Raw genomic sequence first — 12,777 nt, forward strand, 5'->3', positions numbered from 1 at the left:
TAGGTTTAAATCCTGGCATTGTAAGTACAACACTATTTATCATACACCATTCTGAAAAATAAAGAGGATTCATTGTAGTTGAATCTGGAGAGAGATAGTAAAAGGAACCTTTAAATTTTGTATACAGTAAAAAGTGCCTTTAATTTGGTCTGGTTAGTAGACTTGCTAAGGAGAAGAACCTTTGTCTTAAGACAAAATTAGTGCTAGTTTTAGATGAATATTCTCTTCTAAGAACCGGTCATATAAGGTTCTGAATGCCCTCAACTTCTCTCATAAAGGAAGTCAGCACTTGCACGATAAAGCTGTAAAAAATAGTCAGTCCCTAGTAAGTATTGTGACAAAAAAGTTACATAAAAATCTTGTGCCTCACTATTCACTATGGAATTTGACCTCAAAGAACCCAGGTGCAAATAGTCAAATTAGCGATTATTTAGTGTTGGTGTTATTCTGGGTTACTGGTTCTAAACTGGTTGTATCTTTTCAGGTTGCTCATACAAATGACCAAAAACAATCGTAATGAACAAGTACAGTAATATGGAGAAATTTGGGAATACAGTACAAGAATATTCTCCGTGAGCTAGCATATTTTTGAGATTAGGGAAAAAATCTCTAAAGTGCCTGAGTCCCATTGACTTTTAATGGGATTTAGGCACCCATGTTACTTAGCTGCTTTTGAAAAATTTATCCCCAGTCTTCCCTCAGTGTGCTGTGTATCTCCTACTATCCCACAGAAGTAAATATGATCTGGCATGGAGTGATAAAGCAGCCTGCCAAATATCCTAGTTTTTCACAAGCATTTAAAAATGGTTCAGTATACGGAATAAACTGGAGATGGAAAGACGAGGCTGCCTATACAAGTTAGAGAGGGAAGGAGAAATGGTGTTTAAATACAATTTACATATGGGACCTGAATGGGAATCAAGTGTGCAGATGTAATGAGATGATATTCAGTTCCTAGTGAAGAGACAGATAAATGTTCTTTTAATTGCTGCTTCTACTCTTAACAGCCAGAAGAATGGTTTTGGTAAACTGTCTTTTCTAGGAGAAAGAATAAGATGTTGGAAGTGGAAGATTCTTTGGTACTGGTATTGGTCAGGTTAGATAGGGTATTGGGTTGCTGGAGGAGGGATAAGGAAAAAGAAAATCAGTAGGAGGGAGTGGGAATTGCATCTGAAGCAGTGAGAAGCAATGAGACGTGTGAGTGAGGAAGTCAGCAGACTGGGGAGGTAGGAGTGGCGTTTGAAAATTGGGCAGTTGAGAGTAGGAGTATCTTGCTCTGCCCCTTATGTCTCATTCCGTTCACTTGGAGATCCCTTCCTCCTAATGAAGTGAACTCTTGAGTACCATCTAGGAGAGGGAGACAGTTTGTGAACAGCCAGAGGCCAGCTTTTTGGGAGCTGAGCAATGCTCTGTGGCTCCGGGATACTCTGAATCCCACGGAGGCCACAGTGGCTGCTGCAGCCCTTAACTGCTTTTGTAAAAATGTGGGGAAAGAAAGGGCTGGGGATTGACTGAAAAAAAAGGAAATGGTTCACCCTGGAAGGTAGTTGTTGTGCCTCATTCCCCAACTGCATTGGAGGGAGGGGTTCTTTGATTTAATGCCCCTGTGTTCTTTAATGGCTGACTCCTCTGATTTGGAAACCCATAAGGGATGTGAAACAGCATTTAAAGTTCCTCGGGGGCTACTTGTCCGACAACATGGAAGAATCTATACCTTGTCCACAGGCACATTCCACTAATGATGCCCATGGGCCAGAGACTGATGCCTTTTGGCAGTGAGTGTTGAGGCACTGAGCGTGCCCAGTGCTTCCCCAACCACATCTTCAAAGACACAGGTGGGGTGGAGTGGGTCAAACTTCATCACGACCCCCAATTACTACATGACCCTGGGGGGGGGGGGGGGCAAAGCCTGAGCCCAAGCCCCATCCCCATCAAACTGAGGGGGGGACGGGACGCGGCTGAAGCCTTGAGGGCCTGTAACCTGAGCCCCACCACCCAGGGCTGAAGCCAAAGCCTGAGCCCGCAGCCTTGGGCTGAATCCCTCAGGCTTTGACTTCCACCCTGGGTGGTGAGGCTCGGACTTCGACTTCAGCCCTAGGACCCAGCAAGTCTAACACCCTAGAGACCCCTCCCCTTAAAATGGAGTCATGACCCACTTTGTCCTGACCCATAGTTTGCCATAGGTGGATCACTATGTAGCCACTGGTAAGGAGAGGTGAGGTTCTTCCTTAGAGTCTGGCAGCTTCAACAGCCATGGAGCTCACTCATGCTAGCTCTGGGATTTGGCCTGTAGGTTACAGAGGTTATCCTATTTCAGCCAGATAATACATTGTTCTTGATGCAGGAGAGCTCTGTGATAGAATTGTACTCCAGTTGCTCCAGTATGGTTAGACTTCGCCCCAGTGTGTCAGTGGGTGACAAGACTGAAATATTTTATAAAATCCTAAAGCTATTTAAAAAAATACAAATCTGAAATATTTCATTGGTAGTTGGGAAGAGACGAGAATTGTTATTTACCTGGTTAGGGAATGGAAATAGTTATCAGACAAAAGGTAAGTAAGTGGTGGGTTGTAACTGACCCGTATGTCTGGTTCAGATACTACTTGTCAATTGTTAGGAGCATTTTAAAAAAATGTACTCCATTTGCTTCTTCACCGTCTTGGAAAAATGTATAAAATAAATTCATAAACTAAATGCAGTTAGATAATTATTTACATTGGGTTTACAAATGTGTAAAACCTGATGTCCAAGTTAGCACAAATAATAATGAAGTACAGTAATTTTTTGTAACGTGGTATAATCTCTAAAGGCAGATCTGCAGATGGTGTAAATTGCATAGCTCCATTGATTTCAATGGAGATATGCCAGTTTATGGCAGTTGAGGATCTGCCTTTAGATTTTAAGTTGAAATTTCCAATACTGTGTATGTTTGTTTAGATGAAGCTGTTCGCAGGTTGATTTATATAGTGATTTAAGATTTAAAATATAGTTGTCCGCAAATTTAAAATATGGTTGCCAGAAAATGATTTGCAAAATGTTGACAAATTTTACATTTCCTGCAGTTCCACATGTTTAAAGGTGGTGGTAAATGTTACAGAAGTCAATGGGTAGTAACCCCTGCAATGTGACAAGGATATAATCTTTTGTAACTCTGCCCCATGTCATAAAACAGGAGCCAGAAATAAAGAGCAGTATCTTACCAGAACTCTGATGTGTCACACCTTTTATTACAGTAAATTACATTGCACTTAAGCAATACAAACAAGCATTTCCTCTTGTGTCTTGATTTAAGAATTTATATAAGGCATTGCCCCCAGCTGTGACATTGCTTCTTGTTCTTGATTCTGCCAGCAGAGATCACTTTTTCAAAGGGAAGGGAGCATCTGACATTAATGCAATTACACTTTAAAAATGATAACTGGCTGACACACTCATCAGGAGCATGATACAAGACTTCTTCAACCAAAAGGTATATTCAGAAGACACTTTCATTAGCCCAATAAACCTACAAGCATGTATCTGCAACATACCTTTCTATAAGCATTTGGTCCTAAATTCTGTGTATGTTCCCTCGAATGACTATCTTAAATCCCATTTCAAGTTCTGAAGTGAAAAGAGAGTTTTATGTATTGATTTGCTTCTGTTCTATTGAGATTATTTAAATATTTTGCTCACAGGAATGACAAAATATTTACAGGTCATCTGTCATAATTGAATGCTTTTTACCCTGAGGAAAAGAGTCTTTTGCATCTCTATGAGAACCATGAGGATTTCACTATTTCTTTCCTTTAAATTCCCCACTGACCTTCTGGCTGAGAAGGAATGTTTGAGATTTAAGAGTCCATCAAGCTTCTCTTATTGGCTACCTAATCTTATTTGTCAGTCTAGGTAATGTTATGGCCCTCTCATCACCACAGTATTTAAGTTCTAATAGTCTGTGATACTTGGCTGAATGGGCTCTCAGTATATAGTTGAGTAATTCAAGGCAACGACAGCAGTCCTAGCCCCTGATGGCCTGAGGCCTACCTGGTCTCCTGTTAGCAGAGTGTTCATATTAAGCGGTTGGAAACTGCACAAGAAATAGCGACATTACAAAATTATTTTTTTCTCCCTTTGGTATAGAGGTTATTTAGACAGACAGTTTAGCCTCGTGGTCATTATCATATGATTTGACTATATGCTGTGATGCCTGTGAGAAATCAGCCAAGTAAGATGAATTGAGGGGCAGATGGAATTAGCTGGCATTTACTTCATGTATAGTTGTTTTTAAAATATCAAAATGTATATAAAATGTATATATTTGGTTGTATCACCCTAGCCCCAACTCTTTATATATTGCTTGCCTTCTTAGGCCCCAATCATGCAAACTCTTACACACTTGAGTAATATGCATCTTTATCCACGTGAATAGTCCCACTAAATTAATTGGGACTACTCACATGTGTAAAGGTACATACATGCATAAGCGTTTGCAGAAGTAGAAGGACTAAGGCCTAGACTACACATCTTTTTTGTACTGGTATAACTGTTGTTTCAGTGTGTGATTTGTTACCAAAATAGTTACACCAGTAAAACTTCTAGTGTGTACGCCGTTATAAGGTGCATCCTCCTCTACAGAAATATGCTATACCAGTATAAGCACTTTAATACTGGTATAACTGCGTCCACAATAGTGGGGTTGTACTGTGTTAACTGCACTGGTATAGTTAATGTGGTACAACTTTTGTGTGTAGACACATAGCCTAAGATTTTAAGGTCTTTGGAGTAGGGACTATGATTCAGATTCTCAGCTTCTGTAAATTGTCTTAGCTCAGTTGAAGTCAATGGAGCTATGACAATTTATACCAGTTGAGGATCTGGACTATATTTTCCTATGTGTACTATGCCTAGTATAAGGGAACCATGAACTCTTTTGGGCCTTTATAAATAAATATTTAATAAATCATATAATATGGCCCTCTGTAGTATATATTTTGGATTTCATCCCCCTACAACTTAGAATTTTAAAAATATAATTTGTATTTTCTTTACTACACAGGACAATGAGTTTTGTTCCTTGTTTTGAACTGCCCAGAACAGCATGACCCAGGATTAAAGATCTTAGAATAGATGGTAAACAACCTAACAAAATTCACAGATACTAAAATGGGAAGAGTTGCAAATACCACTCAGGATGTGGACATATACTATAAAGGTACTTATGTTAGAAACATACCCAGAAAATAAAATGTTCAGATTAATACATCTAAGGAAAAATAATCTGAAACACATTTATTCAATGGGAAGAAGAGACTTGAAACAGTAATGTTAAAAACAAAAATCTAGAAGTGACAATGACCAGGCAATGTAATGAGTTTGCATGTGATGTGGCAGCCTAAAAGACTAATGCAGTTCTGAGCTGCATATGCAGAAGCATTATGTCATGAAGGAAGGAAGAGAGAGGCCCCTTTTTGGTGTGACTGCACCTGACTATTGCATTCATTTCTGGCCTCCTCCTTAACAGAAAGGTATTGACAAATTGGAGGGAGTTCAGAGAATTGCAATAAAGTTATTGGGAAAGGGACTGATTTATGAGCCGATTACAAGACCTAAAGGCCACATTTGTAATGATACAGATGTGCCTGAGGGATTTTCAAATCCTATTGATTTCAATGGGAGTTAGGTTCCTAGGCACTTTTGAAAATCCTTCTAGATACCTATCTGTACCTATACCTTTAAAAATCTGGCCCTCAATCTGCATAGTTTGTATAAAAAGATGGCTAAAGAGGGACAAACATAATAACAGTGAAAACCCTAAGAAAGTAGAGGAATTATTTAGGGTTTTACATACACTAAAATAAATTATTATGAACAGCTAGTGAAATAATTACTGGTCAGTTAGCAGTGATTACTTAGATTTGTTTAGTTTGTGTTGGGAAATTGATTAATAATTTTTAATTACTGATACAAAATGCTGATTTCCATTTTATGCTAAATCATTGTAGCCATCCATTTAAAAAAGGAATAGAACATCTTAACTCTATATTAGTCACAGTATCTGTTGATGTTAGTCACAGTAATAATTCTTTTAAATTATTCTGACTCATTAACTTTTATTTTGACTTCAAGTTGATTCCTCATATGAGTAAGAGTTACAGGATCAGATCCTAAGATGCCAAAAGGTAAGAAATAAGGGCTTTATAAAACTACTAGAATATCTCAACCACTATATAACTATTTTATACTACTGAGTAATATTAAGGATTTATGTGAAAGTTAGAAGCCTTCTCTGTACTCAGCATGTTCCAAATGGGTGGAATTCTGTCTAAAGTTTTTTAAGTTTCAACACCAAGAACTTCTGAATCAGAGGGCCAGATCCTCTTGTCCAAATTAACTGTGCTTGGCGCAAGACAGAGGGAGAGGTGAGGATTGCTTTAAACTATCTTAATAGTTATGATTATAAGGTTGGGCCAGTACCTGAAGTAAATTAGAGCAGTCTATGATCAAGATCTGGAAAAATAAGAATTTTGCTGCTATTACAGAGCATGTGCTTTTCTGCACAGTTTGTAGGGTGCAGCTTTTATCTTAAACATCACTAATTCTAGCAATAACACTCTTAGTCAAGGCTGTGTGGTTATGACAGGACAGTCTATTGCTCAATGAAAACAGGGTCATTGCTTATATCAGTGTGTAAAATGTCAGGCAGCAGTTTAGATTATGCATCTTAACTTGCTTTCCAAGCTTAACCACTGTAAAAGCATAGCATTTTGTTTGATTTTCTTTCATTACATTAGTCATCAGGGTTCCTGCTTTACTCTAGTTGCTTCTGATTCTGACTTGTGCAATTTGGCTATCCAGCTGTTCTATTTTTCTCACCATTTAACCAGTTTTAAGTCCATGTTGGCTGCTGTGGACTGGACACCATCCAAACCTTGATTGAGCTCCTCTAATTTAGCCACAATTGGTTTTAGAGACAATGACTGATCTTGTAAATGCAGAAAACCTTAACAAGATGGCACTGTACCCACTTCTGTGTCAGTTTCCCCCAACAGCTAAACAACAAACAAAAACAATCTTTTCACTTATTTCTCCTCCATTTTGGCATCAAGATTCCTCTTCTACCCACAAAAGGAAGTAACAATATTTTCCCTTTGAGCTTCAAAACCTTTATTAAGTTAATTTTATTAGGTTACTAAATTATAAGCAGTCATTTGCCAGCAAGTCTGTGCAGGCCAAGAGAAGCATGTCTGGTTATAAAGGCTTCTGTGCTCCATACTGTGTGCATTTATTTTTTATGTTTTAAAATTTATTTAAACTTTATATGCAAAAATATAGGCTTATCCTACAAATAGATGGATTGGTGCAGATCCTTACACTACTTGGAGTCCCGTGAACTTCAGTGGACACTGCATGAACATAAGGGTCAACATTAGTGTAACTATTTGCAGGACTGGGGCCATAAATTTTAATCAAAAGCTTAAATTCTGCAGAATTTGAAAATGTCACGTAGTCTACAATACATTCATCAGTCAAGTAAGATCTGGCATATGAGCTAGATGTTTGGCCCCTGCACTGAGCTTTTGCACTGAGCTTCCTATTTTATACACCACTAATCTTATTTCTCCCTCAAAAAAAAGAGCCCTATGTAATGACTTACTTTTTCCTTTGCCACTTGAGTCATGATCAGACCTTTTCTGTAATGTGAATTTGAATATCTTGTACAAATCTGTTACTGTATAATGTAATTTCACAGTATTCTAACACTAAATGCACTGGCAATTTCTGGCAAGAGCAGTCTTTGACTGGAGCATGAATAAAGAATGGAAAACTAAAATACAAGAGATTTTATTAGATTCTTCAATTTATCGAAGGCATCATGGAGAAACAATGCTGTTTTATTAAAGCATATAGTAATTTTTTTTTCACTCTGACATCCAAAAATCCAAAGAGCTTGTGTTTTACACCCATTTGATGAACTCTTAACTTTATTTTTTCTGCATTCTCTATGGGGAAAATCTTCGAGTATAGGATCACACTTGTGGCCTGACCTGTTAAAGTGGATGAGCAGTAATGACAGCAAACCCATAATCTAGGAAGCACGTTGAGCACAATTTACCAAGATATTACTGTTTATATCAATCTTTGTTTTATCCAGTATTGTGATGGTTTAAAAGCGTCTGTATAATCCAATACTGTTAATTGTTTCTTAGCAGTTAATATAGATTCTTTTAAAACCTCCTTTTACTTTGAATAGGTGATACCAACAGGATTGACAGAAACAGGATGGGAAATGAAGGAGGGAGAAGAAATGTGTTGATTTGCAGTGTATTTTTAATGTAATCAAATTATTCTTGCTTTAGTAAAACAGGACTTTGGAAAATGGTTGCATTTCGCACAATTTACACCAAAAAACCCCAAACTATTGTCAGTGAAAATGAGAAGATGGGATTTTTGGTTGGCAAAGAAACAAATTAATAAGTATGATTGCTTTCCAAAAAAATAAAATCATTCCGTGATCTACAGTCATAAAGGAGTGTAAATATATTAGGTTGGATCCTAGGATCTGGCTGAGAGCACTTGATACAAGTTAGGAATGGGGGATGCTATAAACCACCTTTGAACTCCTCCAATGTTAGGACCATTAGCATGCTCCAATTTACACCAGCTGCAGCTGCCCCAAAAACGACACTCCAGCAGCCAGGGATCATTGGGCCCCTTATGCTGTCTATAGAAGAGGGTGACATAGGAGCTGTAGGTAGGATACAGTCCTGCTAAAGATGAGGAGGGCCTAACAGATACCATCTCGATTGTTCTGGCCTGGTTATGCCAGCACGGGTTCAGAATACTGCTGGATTTCTTGATCGCAGCCTCAGGAGCCTCTGAGACAGCCCGATCCCAACTCCCAGGATCACGGTCACATGCGGTGCCCAAACCTGGACCCTCGACACCTCCGGGAGTGATGGATCTTTAAACATAGATATGAGCACACTGTATACCACCTAGCTATCAAGAACAGATTAAACTAATGACCTGATGAATTGAGACAATGTTACCTCACTTTCCAGCACAGGATTTGCCCTTTTAATAGTACTTTACATTTGTGTTCTTTTGTTGTTGTTTGTAGTTTACCTTCATATTAGCCCAAAGTTTTCATATACCAAAGATTGTCCGCTGGAGGCTCTCTGTGGTTTGCCACCACCTGTACTGTACCTTTTCATAAATAAAAGGAGGACTTTGGCTCTCAGCACACTAAAGAACATGAGAAGTATATAATAGTTTGATATCTTATGGAAGTGTTTATGACTAACAAAAGGAATAATTACTCTCTGATATCCTAGTGGATTTATCTGCTCTGCTGGCAAAGGAGACCTTGTCTACACACATTTTGTTCAGCAATTTAACTAAATCAGTGTATAAACCTATTTAATTAAATTGGAGTAACTCTCCTCCCCATTAAGGACACCCTTAAATTGGTTTAAGTGTCTTAAATTGATTCAGTTTATGTCAATTACAAAATGACATAAGATAAACTGATTTATGAAGCCCTTAAACTGATATAATGGTGCCCACCCAAAGTTGCACCAGTTTACCTAAGTGGGTTTAAAAAAAACCTTTAATTTGACCTGTACAGCTGTGTGTGTAAAACCAGGCATGGGAAAGAAAGAGTCCCACTTCCTGAGTTGGTTGATTGACAAACTGATGCTCCAATGGGAAGCCTCTGTTCTTGGCGTTGGCAGTTGGTGTCAGTTGTCCTGGCTCAAAGGAGAGAGAGGTTCAGAAAATCTCTAGAGAGTAAAAACAGTAATTAAAGGAAAAAGAGAAACAGAAGAAAGGCGCAAGCACTAGAAAGAAGAAAGAAGCCTTGTACATTGAGCAGCATTGGCTGTAGAATACACTGGCCTCACCAACTTTTGTGGGATCTCAGGCTCCAAAACCACAGGTGATACTGAATAGGAGGAGGAATTAGGGGCTCAGACCCTTTGCTGGTGGTCTCCCAACGAGAACCTGGATATGGATAGATACATGATATAGATGGACAGGTCCTGTTTAGAAAAAAAGAGTGCTTGAGCCTTGGAGATGGGCTGTTGTCCGATCATTTAAAGTCTGTGTTCCAGATTTTAAAAGGATACATTTTCTTCAAACTTTTTTGTTTGGTCATAGCAAAAGAAAGCCTTGGAGGCAGAACCCCAGGTGCAGCCAACATGGAAATATCAGTGTTTTTAAATTTTTCACTGTAGGTAGAGGCATCATAGAGACATTCAAAAGTTCTGCTTGTATATGGTGCCTCTTGGCCTTCTCTCTACTCCTGAAGCTGCTTCCTGCAAAGCCCCACTCCCCTCCAACCAGTAGTTGGTGCAATAGCAAATCTTCCCTTCTCCCACTTGCCAGCTGTCTCTGTTGTGAGGGAAGCTGCAGGAAGGACAGCAACACTTGCTGCATAGAGATTAGAGATAATCCACAACAGTGGCTTCTTATCAAGCCTAGATCCTCGGGTCAGGCCAAACCAGGAGGGGGTGCAATGGGAGAGGGACCTGAGACCTGCAGAAGGGAAATGTCAGGCAATGCAGAGGTGTCCACCCAAAAGTGGGAGGACAAGCAGAGCAAGGGCAGGAGTCTGATAGAGGACCCAACTGAGGTGAAACTGAAATGTGTGGGACTAGACTACACAAGAGAGAGCAAGAGCGTGCATCAGGAAGGAGGAAGGGAAGCTGGTTGGTCTATGGTGAAGGTCTCTTAGTGATGGGGAGAGCACATAGTGCTGAAAGTAACAGAAGAAGTTCATGTACACATGAAGGAACTAACATCCCACGACATCCTCCTCATATCACCTCAGTTTGTATCACTAGCAACTAACAATGAAAAGCGAAATGATTATAATTGGTAAAATAGAAAACTGCTTTCAAGCAATGTAGCTGAATTCCTTAATTGCTGAAGAGTGGTGGTGAGAGTGGATTTAGGATATTCCTGTGTGTGTGTGTGTGTGTGTGTGTGTGTGAAGGGGGTACCTAGAGTGACAATGGCTGTCCCATTTCTTTGAAGGAACCAAGTAAAGGTGGTAAGTATTATCAGGCTTTTGAGACCTTGGGAGGCCACTCAGCCTGCAGATGAGCCACTTCTTACAGAGGCCATGGTTCTTGCCCAGCAGACTAGGCAGCTGTTCACTCTTCTTTCACAGGGGTAGCCAGGAGAAATGGTGGTGGCTTTTGGATGGGGAGGAGGGGAGATGGCAGAGGCAAAGCCCTCCATTGCTCTGTCATGTCACCAATTACACAGCAAAGCCAGCAGTGGCACTCCCAGTTGTTGTAGCAGAGGGAGACAGGGTGAAGAAGAGTTGTGCCCTGGCAGGCTTTATGAAATAATACAGTTACAGTGCAATGGAAGTGTCACAAACTTTTGTTAAAGGAGCAGGCTCCAATTCACGAGTGAAATAGCTCTTTGGGAGGAAGAGGCTAAGGATAGTATTCAGTTAGGCTTATAGAAAAGTAAAAACAAGAGGTAGAAAAGTGTTAAGTTTATTGTTTTAAATTCAGGTTTCTGTTACTAGGATCCACCATTGCCTGGAATCACACCAAGCAGCAAACAACTGGAGCACCTGGATAAGTACAAATTTTATTTTTTCTTTTCTCTATAGGCTGAGTCTGGTGTGTTTAATTCATTGTCTCCTAAACTTTTAGAAGCAAATCCTGCCTCCATTTCTCTGGGTGCAGAGGTCCCTCATGTAGCAGAATAGGTTTGATTTGCTCCTACAGGGCTCGAGGAAGCAGGATTTGCAGATGTCACTCAGGGAGTAAAAAGCACAGACATTAGCTCTGAGGGGGCTGTCTACATGCTGTCATGTGGAACTGGAGAAGCCAGAAGATCTGCTGCTAGATAAATTCTGTGTTTTTCATTTTACCAGGAGAATGCAGGGCTAGTAGGACTGACAGCTACTGTAGCCATTACGTCAGCCACAGAATGACTCTTCAACCTGTAAGAGAGATGGGGGAAGAAATGTATATTGTCTTGAGAATCAGGAGACATTGATGATCTAGAGGTCATGAGCCCTAGACTGAGTCAGCTCTTGATTACCCTGGCTTCCTCTGGCTGGGAAAACAAAATTGGTCAGTACAGCTTTGGTCAAAAGATTAGTTTTAGTTAACATAATTTGATGAAGGACAGATACTGATGGCATTATCAATCCAGCAAGGACTAGTAGAGATAGATAGATAACCTGAGATGACGTGGCAAGCCAAAGTCAAAGCAGAATGGGGGTGCTGAGAGGTCAGTGTCTATCAAATAGAAAGCAGTGTATATAACACATTCATTGTGAGATGACTTTTTGGTTTAAGAGTAAAAAGTCCTTCCAAAACAAAGGCTGTCAGTCAACCAGTCAGAACACTATGTTTGATGTCCCAGTAGTCTGAGAAGTTTGAAAGCTTTATAAATCAAAATAATTTGCATTTCTTTAAATGGTTAAACTAAATTCTAATGAAAAAAATGGATTTTTTAAAATTGGGCTAAGAGCCACTAGTCCTCCATTATGCATCCCAAAAAAGCATAAGAGGACACAAGCCTAGCTTTTTCCCCCCGGGTAGACACTCCTTTAATTCAAAGCTTTACTTATGGCATAAGTGGAAATGGGTTGAGTGGTTCTGCTATATTGCCAACCTCAAATGTTCAAAATTCATGAATCAAACTCCCACTATCATGAGATAATTTACGAATTGTTCATTAAAAAGTGTGCTATTTTTACTGCAAACCAGAACCCTAAAACCTATTTTTTTAATGAAAACTAAGATTGTTAAATATAATTTGACC

The sequence above is a fragment of the Emydura macquarii genome, unplaced genomic scaffold (genome assembly GCF_026122565.2).
Source record: "Emydura macquarii macquarii isolate MOO-44397 ecotype Brisbane River unplaced genomic scaffold, CSIRO-AGI_Emac_v2 contig_587, whole genome shotgun sequence".
NCBI lineage: Eukaryota > Metazoa > Chordata > Testudines > Chelidae > Emydura > Emydura macquarii.